This window comes from Palaemon carinicauda, chromosome 3, assembly GCF_036898095.1.
Source record: "Palaemon carinicauda isolate YSFRI2023 chromosome 3, ASM3689809v2, whole genome shotgun sequence".
Lineage (NCBI taxonomy): Eukaryota > Metazoa > Arthropoda > Malacostraca > Decapoda > Palaemonidae > Palaemon > Palaemon carinicauda.
This window is the reverse complement of record NC_090727.1, coordinates 129265464-129281656: the sequence shown is the minus strand read 5'-3', so window position 1 is coordinate 129281656 and position 16193 is coordinate 129265464. Positions and strand designations below refer to the sequence as shown.

The 16193-nt window shown below is 41.2% G+C and overlaps 1 long non-coding RNA gene across 1 annotated transcript; it reads right to left on the bottom strand.

Annotated features, from left to right (window-relative positions):
- Positions 1-2660: 2660 nt before the first annotated feature.
- LOC137637878 (uncharacterized) lies at positions 2661-14933 on the bottom strand. The gene is made up of 3 exons (XR_011043818.1): positions 14654-14933; positions 5663-5969; positions 2661-2782 (listed from the first exon to the last, which is right to left on the bottom strand). It is a non-coding gene; the product is annotated as an uncharacterized lncRNA (long non-coding RNA).
- Positions 14934-16193: the final 1260 nt, after the last annotated feature.

The window sequence follows — 16193 nt, the reverse complement described above, 5'->3', positions numbered from 1 at the left end:
AATTGCTGTTACAATATTCTGGCATGCATTAATGTTGAAATTTAAATTGTTAAAATAAAAAGGCTCAAATAGTCTCGTTAATCGTTCTTATTTCCCTATAAAGAAAAATATAAGTTTCAAATTAGGATGAATCTATAATATAGCTGTTTAGGCAAGCAGAAAATTTGATAACAATAAATTTTACAAATTCACCCATATTTGAAAATTCAACTATATAAGACTGAAAACCAACTCGCCAATCATGTCCAAGGTATAGTCTGTAGAAGTAAACAGTAATTCAAGTTTATACACAGAAACTGCACTTTGAATTTTGGTTTTTCCCCCGAGATGAACATTGAACTGCTCGACACTTTACTTTCTTCCTGAAAAATAAAGCAATACATATTAGTGTCATGGAAGAAAACACATTTGATAGTCAAATTTAATACTTTAAGAACCCCAATACCATTGATCATTTTTTTCTTAAATGGAATCTTACATATATCCCAAAGTATAAAAATAAAGATTTTCACAATGTATACTGTCTAACTCTCTGCAGTATAATTTGTCCTGGTACAATTATTGTGTAAATACACATAACTAATGGTCACTTCACAAATGTTTTAAATTTAAATTAGAATATTCTGTTAAGCATCCTATATAGATATATAAATTTACAACACAAAGCAACAAAAAAAATGATTTTTTTTTTTACTGAAGACAGGATCAAGGTATTGCAATTCTGGCCTATTATATCCTGTGATTTCATCATTGAATTGAGTAAATAAACTAAATTGCATGATACTGATCAAGAAGTAAATTTTAATTACTGCAGTGCAATATGGCCATAACATTCTATAGTAACATGGAATAAAAATTTTCGTTCTTAAAACAACCAAACCCGGTGATTATCCTTTCACCTTGGGAAAATCTAACATTCTCCTTTGTTACAGTTCACCCTTTGCATCTCCTCACAAAATGGACAGAAAGCTTCAGTAGCATTTACGCATATCTGGGCTTCCAGCCCTTTGTTTATTTGTTCTGAATATGTGAAGTGAAAGATTACTTCACCGAGTTTCGACTGGGTTGCCTGATATAGTAATAGTTTAATAACAGACTCAACGGACTAGCAGTCTTTCATTACCATTACCTTAACTAGAATTCAAGAGGCATACAAGACAAATATATATAAGTGGGTCAGTATTGTGTTCTCCGCATTACCTTAGCATCAGACCTTCAATCGACCTCTTGCCAAAGCATCAGAGGAAACAAACAGATTGGGAAAAACCTGTAGGTCATTCTGGAAAACCCATGCTAAGCCCTCACAGATGAGGAAGGAGCTAGAAGTTTTCACCCAACTTTTTTTTCTTTAATACTGCCATACAGACTTCCTTTAAAACTCTTTTATTACTCTTGTTGTCTTGAGCACTAAATTTTGAGGCTACTAAAGGCATGGTAACATTGAGTCCATCAATTCTTAAGAAAACCCTTACGAGCTCCCAATAGAAAAGTTCCCACTACAAAAATATAAAACTGCGATATTTACAGAAGTGTCTTCCAACGAAATGGTGACTTGGTATACAGTAGTGCCCATCAGATGTACAAACAAAATGGTTTTTCCTACAAACATCAATTATGTTTAGAGCCAAACTACACTAAACCCAAAGGGGAAGGGATTAGTGAAGTTAGTGCACCACACATGGTATACTGTAGGCATGACGAAGGACTTTGCACACTAGCTGCACTTTTAATACCTCTACTTCGCCTCTTATACCACTTCCTTTCTTCCATTTTGCTGTCAAGCCTCTAAGGCTTCAAAATGGCAATAGAGTCCAAATTTATAAACCTAATAAAATCCAATTTTTGCCACACATAATTGCATTGCAAAAACCGCCTCAGAAACACGAGGTGGTTGCTGAATAGATGGCTAGGGGAACAGGGGCCGGCCCGAGAAAGCGATCTGCTCCACCTTTCGAGAATGAAAGACTTAATGAAAGTCTTGAGGAAATCACGGACTATAATTGATGGGTTTGTATGGAAAACCTGTTCTAAGATGAAAACTTATACAGAACTGCATTACAATAATTTCAATCACAAATATAAACTTAAATGTAGATAATAAGAAAAGGAACTGCGTTGACTACCGCAACCCTAAATGTGGATAAGAAAAGGAACTGCGTTGACTACCGCAACCCTAAATGTGGATAAGAAAAGGAACTGCGTTGACTACCGCAACCCTAAATGTGGATAAGAAAAGGAACTGCGTTGACTACCGCAACCCTAAATGTGGATAAGAAAAGGAACTGCGTTGACTACCGCAACCCTAAATGTGGATAAGAAAAGGAACTGCGTTGACTACCGCAACCCTAAATGTGGATAAGAAAAGGAACTGCGTTGACTACTGCAACCAACAGAGATTGTACTTCTTAACAGCAATATTTTTTTTTCCAAAGGGACATATATTACCAGTACCATCATCTATACTGTATTAGATATTAACAGTACCATCAACTATATTACTCAATTTTTTTTCACCTCTATACAGTGCCTATTATAGTACAAACTTTAAAATACATTAGCAATTGAAAACTTATATTAAATAATGTACAATAAATGCCAAGCTTCCTAAACTCATTTACGCTACTCTTCCATGAACGTGACAAGCAGCCACTGGATGAGCTAACAAAAGAAAACTTCTACTTACTTATGTAAGCCTTTAATGATGTGAGGCACATCTGATCCGGTTATTGTCTTGCAACCATTAAGCAGGGTGTACCTCTCAAAATGCGTTACTACAGAGTACCTGAAAAAAAAAGTCAGATAAACAATCTTTACATTGCGTTAAAATGTCATAAACGTCATATACTGTAGACTGCAATTGCGTATGAAAATAATATGCAATAGGTTTTTATGACATCAAAATCAATCTAAAAATTGTCAATTTGAAAAAAAACTGAAAAGAATATTGGCAGGATAATTAATGGAGGGATAATAGCCAGGAAACTGGAGATTTGTAGAAGTGAGATCAATGTGAAGATGATGAAAACATAACTTTCTGAGGCCATCTGCACAATCAATATTTGATACTGGGCCACCCTTCTCAAACTGCATGAAAAATTAAATATTTCTTATGACTTTTCTTCCAAGTTGAACTAAATTTAATATTAAGCAACTTATTTAGTCTGTTCATGTTGGCAGTCATTTGTGATCCGGAAGACCACACAATGATGTCAACAGTTTGATTTGATCAACACAATTGTCAGTAAGGCTTTTGTGTTTGATATCAAAACAGTTAATAGCTGAATTAAAGAGAGAAATTTTGGACACTGGTCATGATCAAACTAAAGAGATTGAGAATATTGAACAATGATGTGTCAAGAGTACAAAGGAGAAATTCAAAGATGTGATCTAGATTTAAAAGTATCAATTGACAACAAATCTTTATTTACACCTGTTAGGTTTGCCAAAGTTGTTCTGTTATTGCCTCTTGAAACATATGAATGTATAGACTTTGGTTCACAAAGCTCATGAGGCTGAGCACTATCATAGAAAATAAAAAATCTAATGAATGAATTAAGGGATTAAGAAAAAACACAATGGGAATTGAACCTCTATTCCCCAATACTACTTTTTTATGGCGGCATAGAATGCCGCCACCCCCATAACCAGGGCCATACGATTCAAATTCCCCATTCCAGTTAAATGTTTAATCAAGTGCCACATGCATTTACCCTATCTTTTAATGGGTAAATTTAGCCTGACACTTCAGTCAAGAAGATCTATCTGGCTGTAGTCATTATATACCCCTGTCAACCTTCAGCTAAGCTGTCTAGTAATAACAAGACCAGGTCTAATTTATCTTACTTTATTTCTAGCATATTCCAAGTGTACGAATAAATGTGCCTTGTCAGTATTTACTTATTTTCTTCAAAAGAGAGAAACCTACACTTAGGGTAAATTCATGAACCATAAGTATCATGTTACTTCTATAATAATAAAATGAACAAACTGCTAGAACTTGCCTCAAGAGGGTAAAACTAGATCCTGCAACACTCACGAGCCAAGAATAATGCAAGGCTGTTAAAACACCAGATACCCTTACCAACCCATAAAGCTCAGTGTCTTCAAACTGCATATTTGCAAAGAAATTTATGGAAAATACATTTACTTCCTCACATCATGGATCTTGGGGTGTAGAAAGAACTGATCTTCCATATGGGAGGTCATAAGAAAATCTACAGTTTCAGTAGAATAGGGCTTATTTGTCTGCTTGCCCTGAAACAGATAATCATCCGATGTCTGGACTTCGCAAGTAGGTTTGCCAAGTAACCACTGGACAGAGGAAGGCAAAGGTTAGATTTTGACATTTCAATGTAGACCTCCACCAGAACTAGTAATGATTTAAAAAAGTTGATCGGGAAACCAATCACTGGAAAGCTTGAAGGACTTACAGTACAGGATAATGTTTACTTGAGAAGCAATTCTCTCATCTCTGCCTAAACCAGCCTCTCAAATAACCTGTACTCCCTACAACTGCAGAAATAGCACTAAAATTGCCACCATGAGGAGCACCAAAGCAGACTAAGAAGGCTGGGACAAACTGTCTCTTTGGAGGAGATTGAAATTACTGCTGATGTTGGTGCTACTGTTGCCCCTTGGATGAGTGAAAATACTTCTTTGTATGTTGTAATTTTTTTCTTTTCATTTTCAGATAAAGAAGTGTGACTTTTCATAGCCTTGTGTTTAACCTTGCCCAACATGGTTGTGGTAGCAAATCTTTACAAAGAAGCATACTATACAGTAAAGAGTCTACTTCCACTTTATGTGTGATGTAGGGAGCCAAAACCAGATTTCTGTCAACCTGACAAAATTCTTATAAGCCTAAAGGATAGGCTTATGCAACAAGTTGACCAAAGATAGGCACTCATTCTGCAACTCACCAGGGGCAACCTCAACTCTAAGGCAGGATGAGGCTGTAACTAAGAAAAAAAGAGGGTCTGTCGAGCATTATATTTAGCATTCCTAGTAGTTTTGGAGAGGTAAAACCTTCCTCTAGTTGATGTCACCCACCTTTGAATGAGATCTATTAGATAAAAAAAATTTGCGAAACCCTTCAAGTTCTATGAAGCCTTCATATACCTAAGGGTAAGTTGCAATCTTTAGGAACTTTATTCCATTCTTGGTAGAGTTCGGAATTACCATAAAACCTTAGGTCTTGAAGAGAATCTTCAATCGCTACCAATATAATTGACCTTAGGCTTATAACATCCTGTTTTTCTAACTTTTGTAGCTTAGCTGTTATTATTATTATTACTAGCCAAGCTACAACCGTAGTTGGAAAAGCAAGGTGCTATAAGCCCAAGGGCTCCAATAGGGAAAAATAGCCCAGTGAGGAAAGGAAATAAGGAAATAAATAAATGATGAGAATAAATTAACAATAAATCATTTAAAAAAAAAAAACATACGTTCTATATAAACTATGAACATCAAAAACAGATGTCATATATAAACTATAAAAAGACTCATGTCAGCCTGGTCAACATAAAAACATTTGCTCCAACTTCGAACTTTTGAAGTTCTACCAATTCCATAATAATAATAATAATAACAATAATAATAATAAAAATAATAATAATAAAAATAATAATAAAAATAATAATAATAAAAGAAGAAGTTTTCTGACCTGGCAGAGTCCTTCCACCCTAACATCCATGAAAAATGTTGTGGTCAAGATGAAATCCACCTGCCACTAAAACTGCCAGTGAAAAGGACTCAATGGCTGTCTTGAGCAGTATCGGCAAAATTGTTCTCTCATGGGTGTTGCCTTTGGGTCCTGGCTTGAACTCTCTGCAATCAAATGAAGCAATTTAGAAGATACCAGGTAGCTCGTTTCAGCTGTCGCTATGATAGCGACACTGAAAGGGGCACAAATGAAGGTTAACAGGATTAGTAGACCAGGGATGTCAACATACAGGCTTCGAGTCATCCATCTGTAATGAGAAAAAAGAACCATGATATGAAAGTATTCATGAAGATGTAATGTAGCATTATTCTCAAATTTTAAAAGTAATCTGTATTTTTCCTAACTTTACAAAACATGAGTCCTTTAATGGGAGTACTGTATGCTTTCTTCAAAGCTGAATACAGCTGTGAAAAACTTTAAATGAGGTGACAGTAGTTATTGTAGGGTGGCGGGGCAGCCCCACCTACCCAATAGGCAACTGAGCTATCATTCTGATCTTCATCCCAGGACTTGCAAGGTGGTTGAAACAGGATGTGTAACTTTACAGGATCTTGGATTCATACAGTTTGTGATTTGTTCTCACACGAATACAAACCCTTGTCCTTTAATGAGACGTCCTTAGGATGGAGGGAAGCTTGTTCTGAAACAGCAATCACCTGATGACTGGACTTCGCAAGTAGGTTTGCAAAGTAACCACAGGACAGAGGAAGACAAGTAGATTTTGACATTTCAATGAAGACCTCCACCAGAACTAGTATTGATTTCATAAAGTTGATCGGGAAATCAGTCACTGGAAAGGACTTACAGTGCAGGATATGGTTTACTTGAGAAGCAATTCTCTCATCTGCCTAAACCAGCCTATCATCAAACCGAGAAATAACCTGTACTCCCAACAACTGCAGAAATAGCAATAAAATTGCCACCATGAGGAGCACCAAAGCAGACTAAGAAGGCTGGGACAAACTGTCTCTTTGGAGGAGATTGAAAGTACTGCTGATGTTGGTGATACTGTTGACCCTTGGATAAGTGAAAATACTTCTTAGTATGATGTAATATTTTTCTTTTCATTTTCAGATAAAGAAGTGTGACTTTTCATAGCCTGGTGTTTAGCCCTGCCCAACATGGTTGTGGTAGCAAATCTTTACAAAGAAGCATACTATACAGCAAAGAGTCTACTTCCACTTTTTGTGTGATGTAGGGAGCCAAAAACAGATTTCTGTCAACCTGACAAAATTCTTATAAGCCTCAAAGAAAGGCTTACACAACAGGTTGACCACGGATAAGCAAACATTCTGCAACTCACCAGGGGCAACCTCAACTCTAAGGCAGGATGTGGCTGTAACTAAGGACGAGAGGGTCTTTCGAGCATTATATTTAGCATTCCTAGTAGTTTTGGAGAGGTAAAACCTTCCTCTAGTTGATGTCACCCACCTTTGAATGAGGTCTATTAGATAAAAAAAACTTTGTGAAACCCTTAAAGTTCTATAAAGCCTTCATATACCTACGGGCAAGCCCCTATAAAGGCCTTGCAATATTTAGGAACTTTATTCCATTCTTTGTAGAGTTTGGAATTACCACAAAACCTTAAGGTCTTGAAGAGAATCTTCAATCACTACCAATATATTTGACCTTGGGCTTATAACATCCTGCTTTTCTAACTTTTGTAGCTTAGCTAGTATTATTATTATTACTAGCCAAGCTACAACCCTAGTTGGAAAAGCAAGATGCTATACGCCCAAGGGCTCCAATAGGGAAAAATGTTATTTTTATTAATAAAATAAATTTTTGAATATACTTACCCGATAATCATGTAGCTGTCAACTCCGTTGCCCGACAGAATTCTATGGAGGGATACGCCAGCTATCACAATACTAGAAGGGGGTGTATTTACCAGCGCCACCTGTGGCCAGGTACTCAAGTACTTCTTGTTGACACCTCCTCAATTATTCCTCGGTCCACTGGTTCTCAATGGGGAGGAAGGGAGGGTCGATTAAATCATGATTATCGGGTAAGTATATTCAAAAATTTATTTTATTAATAAAAATAACATTTTTCAATATTAAACTTACCCGATAATCATGTAGCTGATTCACACCCAGGGGGGTGGGTGAAAACCAGTGTACAAGATTAAAGGATAGCTAAGTATCCCATATTTCATATAATCAGTTATCCACAATAACAATGAAATAATAAGTACCTGGTAAGGAAGTCGACTTGAACCGTTACTCTGCCTTTAATAAGATCGTCTTCCTTACTGAGCGCAGCGTTCCTCTTGGGAGGCTGAATCAACTCAAAGGTGCTAAAGTATACAGGGCTGCAACCCATACTAAAGGACCTCATCACAACCTTTAACCTTGGCGCTTCTCAAGAAAGAATTGACCACCCGCCAAATCAACAAGGATGTGGAAGGCTTCTTAGCCGACCATACAACCCATAAAAAGTATTCAAGAGAAAGGTTAAAAAGTTATGGGATTATGGGAATGTAGTGGCTGAGCCCTCGCCTACTACTGCATTCGTTGCTACGAACAGACCCAGGGTGTAGCAGTACTCGTAAAGAGACTGGACATCTTTGAGATAGAATGATGCGAACACTGACTTGTTTCTCCAATAGGTTGCATCCATAACACTGCAGAGAACGGTTCTGTTTGAAGGCCACTGAAGTAGCCACAGCTCTCACTTCATGTGTCCTTACCTTCAGCAAAGCAAGGTCTTCTTCCTTCAGATGAGAATTTGCTTCTCTAATCAGAAGCCTGATGTAGTAAGAAACTGAGTTCTTAGACATTGGTAGAGAAGGCTTATTGATAGCACACCATAAGGCTTCTGATTGTCCTCGTAATGGTTTTGACCTTTAGATAGTACTTAAGAGCTGTAACTGGGCAAAGTACTCTCTCCAGTTCGTTCCCCACCATGTTGGACAGGCTTGGGATCTCGAACGACTTAGGCCAAGGACGGGAAGGAAGCTTGTTTTTAGCCAAAAAACAGAGCTGTAAGGAACATGTAGCCGTTTCAGATGTGAAACCTATGTTCCTGCTGAAGGCGTGGATCTCACTTACTCTTTTACCTGTTGCTAAGCACACGAGGAAAAGAGTTTTTTAATGTGAGGTCCTTAAAAGAGGCTGATTGGAGCGGTTCAAATCCTGATGACATTAGGAACCTTAGGACCACGTCTAGATTCCAACCTGGAGTGGACAACCGACGTTCCTTTGAGGTCTCAAAAGACCTAAGGAGGTCCTGTAGATCTTTGTTGGAGGAAAGATCCAAGCCTCTGTGGCGGAAAACCGCTGCCAACAAACTTCTGTAACCCTTGATCGTAGGAGCTGATAGGGAGCTTACGTTCCTTAGATGTAACAGGAAGTCAGCAATCTGGGTTACATTGGTACTGGTTGAGGAAAACTGCATTGGCCTTGCACCAGCTTCGGAAGACTTCCCATAAAGACTGATAGACTCTGAGAGTGGATGTCGTCCTTGCTCTGGCAATCGCTCTGGCTGCCTCCTTCGAAAAGCCTCTAGCTCTTGAGAGTCTTTCGATAGTCTGAAGGCAGCCAGACGAAGAGCGTGGAGGTTGGGTGTACCTTCTTTACGTGAGGTTGACGCAGAAGGTCCACTCTAGGAGGAAGAGTCCTGGGAACGTCGACCAGCCATTGCAGTACCTCAGTGAACCATTCTCTCGCGGGCCAGAGGGGAGCAACCAATGTCAGCCGTGTCCCTTTGTGAGAGGCGAACTTCTGAAGTACCCTGTTGACAATCTTGAACGGCGGGAATGCATACAGGTTGAGATGGGACCAATCCAGCAGAAAGGCATCCACGCGAACTGCTGCTGGGTCTGGAATCGGAGAACAAAACAAGAGGAGCCTCTTGGTCATCGAGGTAGCGAATAGATCTATGGTTGGCTGACCCCACAGGGCCCAAAGTCTGCTGCAAACATTCTTGTGAAGGGTCCACTCTGTGGGGAAGACCTGACCCTTCCGGCTGAGGCGATCTGCCATGACATTCATATCGCCCTGAATGAGCCTCGTTACCAGCGTGAGCTTTCGATCTTTTGACCAAATGAGGAGGTCCCTTGCGATCTCGAACAACTTCCTCGAATGAGTCCCTCCCTGCTTGGAGATGTAAGCCAAGGCTGTGGTGTAGTCGGAGTTCACCTCCACCACCTTGTTAAGCTGGAGGGACTTGAAGTTTATCAAGGCCAAATGAACTGCCAACAACTCCTGCAATAGATGTGAAGTGTCCTTTGCTCCTGATTCCATGTTCCCGAGCATTCCTGTCCGTCCAGTGTCGCACCCCAGCCCGTGTCCGATGCGTCCGAGAAGAGACGGTGGTCGGAGGACTGAACAGCCAATGGTAGACCTTCCTTGAGAAGAATGCTGTTCTTCCACCACGTTAGAGTAGACCTCATCTCTTCGGAAACAGGAACTGAGCCCGTCTCTAGCGTCATGTCCTTTATCCAGTGAGCAGCCAGATGATACTGAAGGGGGCGGAGGTGGAGTCTCCCTAACTCGATGAACAGGGCCAGCGATGAAAGTGTCCCTGTTAGACTCATCCACTGCCTGACTAAGCATCGGTTCCTTCTCAGCATGCTCTGGATGCATTCTAGGGCTTGGAAGATCCTTGGGGCCGACGGACAAGTCCGAAAAGCTCGACTCTGAAGATCCATACCCAAGGAGACAATGGTCTGGGATGGAACGAGCTGAGACTCCTCAAAATTGACCAGGAGGCCCAGTTCCTTGGTCAGATCCATAGCCCATTTGAAAATCTCCAGACAGCGACGACTTGAGGGAGCTCTTAAAAGCCAGTCGTCTGACGGAGCCGGACACAAGATCATGATACTGCTGCACAGTCTGTAAACTGTCAATCATGGGCAAGCGAGGAAGTACAGTGACAACCCGAATCTGTCTAGACTGTCTGGGTCGTACAGACAACTCCTTAACGGGTTGCTGAGGTTGCCCACTGCGTCACAACAAGTCCCTTCTGTTGGTTGTTGAACGTCTTCCCCGTGACACATTGACTCCGTAAACAAAAAAAAACCTCTAACAAGGACTAAGCTTGGACTGCATGTCATGCAACACAGCTCAAGGTCTATGGGAGCAGGTGTGGTAACAGACGGGATTAGCGGCTGAAGTGTAACCATTACCTTCCCTGTAAGCATGTTACGCTTAAATAAAAGTCCATAAGAGGTTATGCAGCTAAAGGCTCCCTCCAAATGACAGAGTCCTCAAGGGAATATCAGAAGGAGGGAGAAAAGAACTTTCTCATCTACAGGGACCTTATCCTAGAAAAGCTAAGTTCTCTGAGTGAGGGTTCACTGATGCAAAGCAGCAGACTAGAAGGCAACGTTAAGAAACTGCTTGACAGTCTAGTGAGTTGGCAACAACTCAAGATGTGTTGAGAAGCATGCGGTAAGGTATGCAGAGCATGATGTATGCAGAGTAAGCTGTATGCAGAGCATGCTGTATGTAGAGCATGTTGTATGCAGAGCATGCTGAATGCAGAGCATGCTGTATGCAGAGCATGTTGTATGCAGAGCATGCTGAATGCAGAGCATGCTGAATGCTGAGCATGTAGTAAGTAGAGCCTGCTGTAAGCAGAGCCTGCTGAAAGGAAAGCAGAGCGTGTGCATGGCGTTTAACATTTCTCAGAAATTCCATGACCAGTGCTAGAGTGCTTTATGCATGCTTGCATGGGGTTTAAACCATGGTATGCTGAACAGCAGAGTCAGAACGAGCTGGAACAACAACAGAGGTTTCCTCAACTTGATGGAAAACCTGAGGTTCAGACTGCATAGGCTGAACAACAGACGGAGCAGAAGGCAGGTGCAAGGGTGAAGGAGGTTGACTCCTAGCAAGAGTTGCACCCAAGGATTGCACCAGCTGAGCGGAGGACGGAGGCGGAGTAGTCCGTTCCTGTTCCTGAGAGATGAGTGGAGCATGAGAAGGTTGAGGCTGCGCAGAACAAGGTAAAGTTCTAGCAAGCTGAGGCTCCTGAGGCGCAAGTGCATGGTGTAGATGAGCTTGCCTAGATGAGGGTTGAACTCGGTGCAGCGCTGGTTGAGCAGACAGACTCACGGAGGGGAGAGGTTGTTGTACCCCAACCGAGAGTTGCACCACTGGTGGAGTAGCAAGGGGAGGAGGAGGAAGAGTGTAACTCTCCTGATCCCAAAGCAAGGGTTGCCTTAAAGAAGGCTGAGGCTGAACAACACTGTGAACAGCAAACTCCGAAAGTGGTTCAACATCGTACGCCTGGCAGATGGTGCTGCGACCAGGCGGAGCAGGTGCAGGCTGGGCGAGCACAGGTGCAGCGAGAACAGGTGGAGGGAGTGCAGGAGGTGCAACACTCTCAGCCCGACACTCACGCATCAAGTCCGAAAGCTGTGTTTGCATGGACTGTAGTAGAGTCCACAACATCATACGCCTGGCAGATGGTACTGTGATCAGGCGGAGCGAGTGTAGGAGGAGGGAGTGTAGGCGGAGGCGGAGGAGCAACACTCTCAGCCCGACACTCACTCATCAAGTCCGAAAGCTGTGCTTGCATGGACTGTAGTAGAGTCCACAACATCGTACGCCTGGCAGATGGTACTGTGATCAGGCGGAGCGAGTGTAGGAGGAGGGAGTGTAGGCGGAGGCGGAGGAGCAACACTCTCAGCCCGACACTCACTCATCAAGTCCGAAAGCTGTGCTTGCATGGACTGTAGTAGAGTTCACAACATCGTACGCCTGGCAGATGGTGCTGCGACCAGGCGGAGCAGGTGCAGGCTGGGCGAGCACAGGCGGAGCAGGTGCAGGCTGGGCGAGCACAGGTGCAGCGAGAACAGGTGGAGGGAGTGCAGGCGGTGCAACACTCTCAGCCCGTCACTCACGCATCAAGACCGAAAGTTGTGACTGTATGGACTGCAGTAGAGTTAACTTGGGGTCGGCAGACACTAAGTTCTGCTGAGGTAAAGCCTTAACAGCAGAGATCTGTTGTGGCAGAACCTTACTCCTCTTAGTCGGAGTGTAATCAACTGATGACTGAGGAGAGTCAGAGCTAACCCAATGACTGCATTCGGGTTGTGAACTTTAACTTCGTACGTCTGGCATAGGTCTGGACTTAACGTTTAAGAAGTCTTGAGACCTGAGACCAGCGTTACTCTTATTTTCTCCCCTAATCTCTTCTGCAGACGAGCAAAATAAGGGCTCAATCGTCTGCGGGTGGGAGTGACGGTCTCGGTAAGACACGCCCACAACCACCGAGAATACTTCTGTGCGCCGATCAAGGCCTGCTGAACCCTTATGCCCTTCGACATTGCTTCTCCCCTGGGCTTGGGAGCTTGCAAGAGGTCCCGGACTGGGAGGACGACTGGCGCGCACTAAAGTACCCTCACGCACTAATCACTTATCACTTTGATTTCTGTTTGCACTTATTTCACTGAACTCGAAACTTTAAGCGGTTTGTACCTGAAATACGCAATTCTATCCTTTCTCAAAGTTAGTAATTGCGAAAACAGAATTACAATGTAACAGAAAAATCTAATGAAAGATAAATCAGTGGTTGGAAAGAGACTAAACACTAGATCACTCTAGAAACGTTTAGTTTCTTCCCCTAAAGAGACTAGGGAGAAGAGCAAAAAAAAAAAAAAAAAAAAAACGATAACGACGTTACTCGTACGCCTGGCAGGCTTGAATGAAACGTTTATCCTCTTTCTCCCTCCGTCTCTATCTCTCTCTCTCTCTCTCTCTCTCTCTTGACTTAGAACCTGAGAGAAGAGCCCAATCATATATATCGTTAAAACATATTATTGTTAAAGGAAAAAAAAAAAAAAACTGAAAAGTTCCTTTATTAGGATCAAAACCATTAAGTTAAGAAAGAATGAACAAAACGCTAGACACGGTTACTCTTACTGCAACGTGAAACCGTGAACATTCTTTCTCTATCGTAACGATAGAGTGCAAGTTGAACGTTCTGAACGTCAACAACTGCAGAGACAAAACAAAACGTTAGTTCAGCTTTGAAAACAGTACGAGACTGTCAAAGAAAATCTTTCAAACTCTGTGGCGGAAATAGCATAATATGTTAACAGGTAAAACCGAAATGACGGGCTCAAAGTTTATTAACTTCGGTAAAAGACCGCCTACTATTAGGAAGGTCGAATATAAACAAATATAAAAATTAATTTTAATGAGTTTATAATAAAAGGAAGTTAATCGAAGAGGCCTATAAGAGGCGGAGAGATATAAAATAAATCTATAACTTTTGTTAAGCAAAATTAAGAAAGAGAGTCTATACTCTCTTAGACACCAACACTTCCGTCTAAGGGAAGGGTCGGCCATTGAAAGGTGAACGAGAGTTCATACTCTCTCGTCACCAAAATTAATCAAATTATTCCAAAAGCTAACTAAGCTAATATAGAAGTTTTCCAGTAAAGCGACAGCCGAAATCAAAGAGAAATACTTCACCAAAGTCGTGAAAATACTCCAAGAACATAAGCGTATCCCAGAATGTCTTGCCGGAAGCACGACAGAGGAATAATTGAGGAGGTGTCAACAAGAAGTACTTGAGTACCTGGCCACAGGTGGCGCTGGTAAATACACCCCCTTCTAGTATTGTGATAGCTGGCGTATCCCTCCATAGAATTCTGTCGGGCAACGGAGTTGACAGCTACATGATTATCGGGTAAGTTTAATATTGAAAAATAGCCCCGTGAGAAATAAGGAAATAAATAAATGATGAGAATATATTAACAATAAATCATTCTAAAAAAAATAACGTCAAAACATGTTATATATAAACTGTCAACGTCAAAAACAGATATGTCATATATAAACTATAAAAAGACTCATGTCAGCCTGGTCAACATAAAAACATTTGCTCCAACTTTGAACTTTTGAAGTTCTACTGATTCCATAATAATAATAATAAAAATAATAATAATAATAATAAAAAATTGTGTTTTCTGACCTGGCACAGTCCTTCCACCCACACATCCATGAAAAATGTTGTGGTCAAAGATGCAATCCACCTGCCACTAAAACTGCCTGTGAAAAGATCTCAATGGCTGTCTTGAGCACTATCGGCAAAACTGTTCTCTCATGGGTGTTGCCTTTGGGTCCTGGCTTGAACTCTCAGCAAGCAGATGAAGCAATTTAGAAGGTCCTAGGTAGCTCGGCTTAGCTGTCGCTATGATAACAACACTGAAAGGGGCACAAATGAAAGTTAACGGGATTAGTAGACCAGGTATGTCGACATACAGGCTTGAGTCACCCATCTGTACTGAGAAAAAAAGAACCATGATATTAAAGTGTTTATGAAGATGTAATGTAGCATTATTCTCAAATTTTAAAAGTAATTATATTTTTCTTAACTATACAAAACATGAGTCCTTTAATGGGAGTACTGTATGCTTTCAGCGAAGCTGAATACAGCTGTGAAAAACTTTAAATGAAGTGACCGTAGTTACTGTTGGGTGGTGATGCAGCGCCACCCACCCAACAGGCAACTGAGCTATCATTCTGATCTTCATCCTAGGACTTGCAAGGTGGTTGAAACAGGAAGTGTAACTTTATAGGATCTTGGATTCATACAGTTTGTGATTTGTTCCCAAACGAATACAAACCCTTGTCCTTTAATGAAACATCCTTAGGATAGAGGGAAGCTTGTTCTGAAACAGACGATCACCTGATGACTGGACTTCGCAATAAGCCTTGCAAAGTAACCACTGGACAAAGGAAGGCAAAGGTTACATTTTGACATTTCAATAAAGACCTCCACCAGAACTAGTATTGATTTCATAAAGTTGATCGGGAAACCAATCACTGGAAAGCGTGAAGGACTTACAGTACAGGATATGGTTTACTTGAGAAGCAATTCTCTCATCTCTGCCTAAACCAGCCTATCATCAAACCGAGAAATAACCTGTACTCCCTACAACTGCAGAAATAGCAATACAATTGCCACCATGAGGAGCACCAAAGCAGACTAAGGCGGCTGGGACAAACTGTCCTTTTGGAGGAGATTGAAATTACTGCTGCTGTTGGTGCTACTCTTGCCCCTTGGAAAAGTGAATTTTCTTTTTGGTATGTTGCAAGGGATATTTCTAATTTTTCAAATAAGGAATTATGGCTTTTCTAGCATAGCCTAGTGTTTATCCCTTCCCAAAATGTGGAGGCCAAATCTTTACAAAGAAGCATGCTATACAGCAAAGTCTACTTCCATGCTTGTGTGACGTAGCAACCAAAACCAGATTTCTGGGTCGACCTGTGACGGCCGGTGAAAAAGTCCTTCTTTGTACTTTTTCCGATATAAATCTTCCAAATATACCAGAGAAAATTAAAAGCATGGAATAGCAACCAAAACCAGATTTCAGTCAAATTTAATCCTGGCAAAATACTTATAAGCCTCAAGGAGAGGCTTACACAATAACTTGACCATGGATAAGCAAACATTCTGCGACTCACCAGGGGCAACCTCAACTCCAAGGCAGGATGTGGCTGTAACTAAG